Source organism: Acanthisitta chloris, unplaced genomic scaffold (genome assembly GCF_000695815.1).
Source record: "Acanthisitta chloris isolate BGI_N310 unplaced genomic scaffold, ASM69581v1 scaffold41660, whole genome shotgun sequence".
Taxonomy (NCBI): Eukaryota; Metazoa; Chordata; class Aves; order Passeriformes; family Acanthisittidae; genus Acanthisitta; species Acanthisitta chloris.
Window position 1 is genome coordinate 20,924 of NW_008651873.1, and position 6,793 is coordinate 27,716.

The following is a 6,793-nucleotide window of genomic DNA, read 5'->3' on the forward strand; positions in this document are numbered from 1 at the left end:
CATCTGTACAGACATGTTTCTGCAGCAGTGCTCGGCAGTGCCTCGCTGAGCACAGCGAACGCAGCGAGCACCGTCTGCCTCCAGTGCTGGAGGGGCAGAAATTTCAAGGTCAGAGCTAGATTGTCTTTCAGCACGGAAGAGAAGGATGCAAGGGCAGACACAGGCTGTTACCTGGATGAGGAGAGCATTAGAATGACAGGTTTAATCCTTTCCACGAAAGAATGATGGAGAAGCACTGGGCACCAGAACCGATGACATTTGCGTGCCAACACGTGGAGCTGACAGCATTGATTGTAGCACATGCTGTTCACTCTACCTGAAACCTCTCTGCATTAAGGAGGACCCAGAACAGGGGCACACTGGGTTTTTGGAGCAAGTCTACCACTGCTTGGTGGTATCCCTGTTCTTCAGGGATCCCTATCCTTCTGTAACCCCCCTGTGATCACACCTGGAAAGGAGCAGAGGAGGAAAGGCACAACCAGTTCAGATACAGCGATGGAACAGACCAGTAGCAATGCATGAGAAAGCAGATTTCTGATTGTTAACCTGTGAAGAGAGGGAGAAATCCTCTCTGTGGGTACTGCGAAAGGAAATGAGTTAATGCTGCCATGGGAATAGCATTAAAGCACTCCCTGGAGTCTCAGTCCTCATGGGGGGCCCTTACCATGGAAAACCCATTTGCCCTGAATAAATGATTCTGCAGCACTGCCAAGGGAAAGCATGTAGTGGAGAGATTATATTTTTACCTTGTAGGCTCATACTTTGATATGGTAACAGAGAGGACAATGTGGCTTATAGACTGCTATAACCAAGCACAATCAGACCAGATTTTGGCACAGTCAAATGTCACTTTCAAAAACCTGCTTGTAGCAAAGAAAGGAAATAGTTTGCTGAGTGTAAAAAAGATAGACCAAAGGGCCTGTGATTCATGCTCTGATCATGTTCTGTCAGTGTGTCTGTGCAGTGGAGTATATGAATAACTGGTGGAGTTTGATAATATGCTTAAATACTGCTCCTGCTGCTAAGCATTAGCATGGCTGTGTGACAGCACAGCAGAGAGGCAAGTCACATCCACCAGGAGAGGCGAGACAGGCTGCAGTGAGCTGCAGGGCTCTGGCTCTTCCAGCAACACGTGAGCAAGGGAAGCAAAAATGAATTTAATCTTTGGCTGATGTGCCTTTTGGGTAGCTTTCCTATGGCTTTGTGTGACTAGAAACAAGCCTTGGCTTGAGTTTTTGGGGTTTTGTTCCTTTTCAGAGTATCTGTAAGGATTATATTTTTAATCAAGGCCAGTGGCAACATGTTGAGGAGTCATGGAACAGCCTTGCTGTTCTTTGTACCTTAAAACGCTCAACTGTGGCATCACTGGTCATACATTTGCATAATCAGTGTTTCCAATTAATTGTTGCTGGAAAGGATTTCTGAGATGCACATTGCTGTGTGACAGAGCCAACCTCTGGATTCAGGGCAACAGGGACTCATTTAATTTGCACCAACAAAGTACTTTGTTGGGCATGAAAGCCTATGGAAGTTTGGTGTGATCTTTTTGTGCAGAAGGTTTGTGCTCATGTCTGACTTCCCTAACTGCATGTTCCAGCCTACACAGGGTTGGAGACAGAGTCATGGCAGGAACAGAACTGCTCTGCATTGCCTATGCCAGTGTAACCATTGTGGTGCTCACAGCAAGCTTCCTCCCCTTTGCCTTGGGCTTGAGAAGGTTGGGTGATTTGTCTAGAGGCTGTTACAGTGGCAGCCTTTGATGGTCATCAGTAACCTGCTGGCCAAATCCCCCATTCTGGCACTATGGTGATAAGAGGGCACCTTTCTGCTCCAGCTTTCCCTCTGGGCCTGGTGCTGGTCCTCTGGAACTCTCCAGATTGCAGACCCATGAGCTGAGTAACTTTGTCAGCCACTATTGGAGGGAAGATGAAGATGCTGGGAGGTAAGAAAGTCCCTCGTTGTCTGCATCCCCTTGCTACATACTCAAGGAAGTGGTTACAGGCAAGCTCTCCAGCCCTGCTGGGAACACACTGGGAAGGACAGAAGGGAACAGCCCTGTCCCTTCACATGCACACACCATTCAGCAGAGCCTACTGGATGGAGCTGAGCAATAATACACACCTCAAACAAGGTGCTGCAGCAAGTGCTGTGCCTGGGCTCCCATGAGCTCTGGGAGGTCTGTGCCTGTGCTCCACCACAGCTCCAAAAGCACCTACAAGGCAAAGCTGTTCAACAAAGCAGGATCAAGTCCTTAGCTGACAGCTCAGCCATCTGCTAGGCCCACTGCCCTGTGGCAGCTGTGAATGCCAGCTCTGACTCTCAGTAGCACATCTGTTCATTTAAAAGAAATCCGTGTGTTGTTTAAGGTCATTCTATATTCCCCAGAAACAGGAGCCTGGGTTTAGCAGCTTTTTCAATCTTAGTGAGCTGGATGAGCTCACTGCACACTGCTTTGTCCTGGTTTGCTCTCACCAAGTGTGAGATCTCATCCCACCTCCATGTTGTCCACCTCTGCCTACTCCTCCTTGGCTTCTGCTTGAACTTCCTCGTGCCCAAGTGCATGATATCCCTAGTCAGCTTGTAGCCATGGATCTCCTCTTCTGGGTTGGAGCCCTAGGACATCAAAGAGCAGAAGGGACACAGACCTACATAAAATAATTCGTAAGCTGCACCACAAGCTGGAAGCCAGCCCACAGTGCCAAATATCTAAAAGAATTTTCCAGCCCATTGAGATTTGACTAGCCAGGCCCCATCAGACCATCCTGCCTGCAGCAGGGAGAGCTCACAGCTCTGAACATGCTGGAGAATCTTGCAGTGTGTTACTCATGAGCCACGATTTGGGACTGCCTGTCTTCATGGATATGAAAATCATATCTGCTTTGTACAAAAGTCTTGTTTGCAATATACAAATCCTGGGAGCTGTAAAATACCAACAGCTGCTGGAAAGGGCACTGGAAGTTCAGCAGCTGGAGACTGTTTGATCTCTCTGTAGCTCAAGTCCTGCTTATAATAATAGTCTCAGGAGCCAGCAGATATTCCCAATAAGCTCTTCTCAGTAACAGACACTCTTCAAAATGATATTAAAAAGGAAAATGTGTGTCAAAAACAGACAAAGGGTCAAGTCTTCCTCTCACAAAAGCTGCGCCTTGAGATTACATATGTATGTGAGATGAGCACGTTTTAACCCATGGTCTCTGCCACAGCTTTCAGATCTGTCAGTTTCCAGGCTTCAAACAAACCCTGTAACTAGCTTGTTTGAAGTCCTGCAGACCCCAGGCCATTGCATGTTAACCAGAAACTCCTATGTCAGGCTTGTTTGCTCTGGAGCTGATATTTTACATTCAGGCTTCATCTCACAGACAATTGAACAAATCTTCAGGCTATCCCAGCTGCTCCTCAGTAGCTTATTTATCCTTAGGTTGAAGAAGCTGAATTTTATTCCTAGGAGAAGCTTAGGCCAGAGGGGCAGCATCCTGTTTGCTGTACTTCCAATTTCACTAATGTTCCTCCAGATTTACATTAGTGAGAAGTGGCTCTTCCCCATCCTCTGTGCTGTTTGCTGTGATCACACCTTGATGCATCCAGTGGTAATGATTAGGATTGGGCACAAGCAGCAGTTTGTGCAGCAAGAGGCAGACCAACAGGTGATTACACCAATTACCATCAGTCCAATCAAGGCATAACACAAGTGTTTGGACTGGAGGCTGAGTGTTCTTCTAGGTTTCAGTTCCTGAGCACGTTTTGAGTGTATCACTTAAGAAAAAAGCCTTTTGTGGGATGAGTTGCTTAGGCTACCTAGGAGACTGTGACATCGCAGCCACATCAAAATAACTGGGATTGAACACCCAAACCTTTACAACAGTATTGAAAAGCTTGTCCTGGCTGTCTTTCCTGTCCTGAGGAGATGTAAGCAATTGTCATGAAGCAGCTCAACACTTCAGTTTGAAAATTATAATTTTTACCTTAGTGGCAGCCCTGCCAGACGAAGGGGGACCTCACTCCGCATTGATCAAGATAAGGGAAGACAGCTTTCCTTTCTCACTCTGGTCTGCCTAAGGAAAAGTCACTTGCAATCCTCTTCTTCTTGGATAATTAGTAACAACCCCCCACTGCAGAGAACCTATTTCAATCTCTAGCCAAGCAAAGTTCTGCTGAGTTAGTTTCTTATCCTAGAAACAGAGGATGGAACAGGGACACGTACACTAAAGTGAGTGAGTAACACACACAAAGTGCCATATTAACAACTTGAAGTCCCTACTTGGAAAGAATCTAGTGGAAGATATGATAATATCTCTTAGCTGCTTCCTGAGAAATGACACATGGCTTCTCCAGACTTGGAACACAAAGGGGAACACATTCAGGTGTAGGCAGCAGAGAGAGATTGGAAAGTCACAGCCCTATGGATGTCAGTGAGAATTTTGCTTTTGGTATGAATGAAACCAGCATTTCAGCAATGTCCTTTGGAAGTCCTGTGAGTGCAACAAGAACCACAGCATCCTTCAGTGATGCTCTCAGAACTTGCCTGTAAGCTTCACAATATTCCCAGCACAAGTTTTAGTACAGATACTTTGGCAGCAAGTGAAATAGAGGCAGAAGATGCCATCACTTGTCCAGCTATGTCCTTCCTGGGCTCAGGAACAACTCTCCAGACTAACTTCTGCTTCTGAGCATTGCCAGTGCACAGTGTGGAAGTTTGACCTGTGAAATATATCCTTACACTGCCCTTTATTTCAGAGAAGAGCTCTGGAAAAGGTGTTTTGAACCCTGTATTCACTCTGTCCATACCTTCTGTCAGGCTCTAACACACTTTGGATTTTGGTCTCTGCCTCTCTAGGCCTCATCACATCAATTCATTCCAAAATTACCAAAGGGATACCAAATCCCCAGACCTTGCTGGCAGTCCTACCTGGGCATTTCTATCCTTATCCCTCAGCTGAAGTCTTCTCTTCATAGAGCTCTGCTATGAACAGCATTATGTGATTTCTTCAGACAACTTTGGGTTGATGCAAACCAGCTTTATTGCCAATTTTAGTCAGTCCAAGTGACTTCAGGGAGGACTCACAATCCCCTTTTCCCTCAGAGCTCCAGCCAGGGTGCAGCAGGACCTTGGCCAGTGCTGGTGCCTGCCCAGTGAAGGTCTGGCCATGCCCTGGCTCTCCAGGCCAGGCTGGAAGAGGCTGAAACCTGCCTTGTAAACAACCTGGACTTGCCTTGGCCTTGAACTGTCCAGAGAGGCAAATCCAACATATGGTCTCTGGGTGTGATGCAAATCTGGGATGAGTTGAAAGTAGGAGGGTTACAGACAATCCCACATTAAAGACTAACTAACTGGTCCATATGTTTCCTCTCTCCATTTTCTGCGTGCTGAAGGGCTTTAGTCAGGAAACACAGTGAGGTCTTTTTACCTTGAGAGTTGGGATTTGTGGCTCTCAATTTAGTCTTTGGATGCACGTGTGCAAGCACAGAACAATGCACCTCCCCTGGAGAGCTATTTTTAGGGGCTTGGTTGCAAGACAATTATAGTGTTGTACTGATGAGTGTGAGTAATGGTTGCAATAGAATTGTGGAATGAAAAGTGTAGAGCCTTTGGGGGAGGCTTTGCGCCCTTTATGCATTCACAGAGGCTCGTAGGGAACTAAGGAAAGAGGAAATAAATTTGTCATCATCTAAAACACATCACTGTGTAAGTAAAGGCAGAGTTTGGTTTCATTTACAGCAGTGCAGATCCCTCCAGTTAGCAGAATTCATTTCAGGTTTGCTCGTGTCTGATGCAATCAGAACAGGCTCCATTCAACACATGAAAAAATCTAAAGCAAAGTTAATATAGAGAATTATCTGCTTACTTACAAGTCCCAGTGTTAGCCCCAGCCAGCCTGCCCGGGCCACCACAGTGAATTCAGATAAATTTGCCCTAGATGAGAAAATAAAAGATGAGTCTGTTAATCAAGATTGCAATATCTGTAGGAAAACAGAAAGTAGCTGAGAGGTTCTGCGTGTTCATCAGGGACAGACAGCGTTGCCTGTAGGGGCAAATTTGCAAGTCAGTGAGAGGAAATTTAATCTTTTCAAAGATCAGATCTATAAAAAAACCTCTTTCTTCTTGGATTCTGTATTAGAGCTTAAAGAAATCCTCCTTTCTCTGCAGCATATGGCAGAAGTATGTTGCACACTGAAACAGGAGTGAGACTTGGGTTGAAACCCTCAATGTTTTACATGTTCACTGGCAATTTCAAAATTAAAAATAATCTGCACAAAATCTGTAAAATAATCAGCAAAAAATAGACAGAATTAAAAATAATCTGCATTTTGAATCATTTCAGAAGTAAACAGCTGAAAGAGCAATGATTTGGGGTTGATCAAAGCTATTTTTTCCTTTGACGTCTAAAAATTTGACATCTAAAAATAGGAAGGTAAAGCAAAATTGAGTCACAAACTCAGTTCAAGAAAATGGAAACCAATAATGCTTTGTGGGAAATGTTAGTAAATAGAAACTAACTTTAGTGCTTCAGGAAGCATTTTAAGATATTTTTGGAGTTCATTTTTTTCTGAGGGAAAATCCTTGTATAGCCTACAGTGAAGGGCTGGTACTTAGAAGATGGGAGGAATTATTCTTCCTCATAGTTTTAGCATTATGAAGGGTCTCCAGAACTGGATTCACCTGGATGATTTGATCTTCCAGGGATTCCTGTGAAAGGAAGGTAGAAGTCAGCACCAGCAGGATGCTCAAGTTGGGCTTTGAGCACAACTCCTCACTGTCCAAAGCAACCCAGTAAAGACATTTTCCATCAGCTCC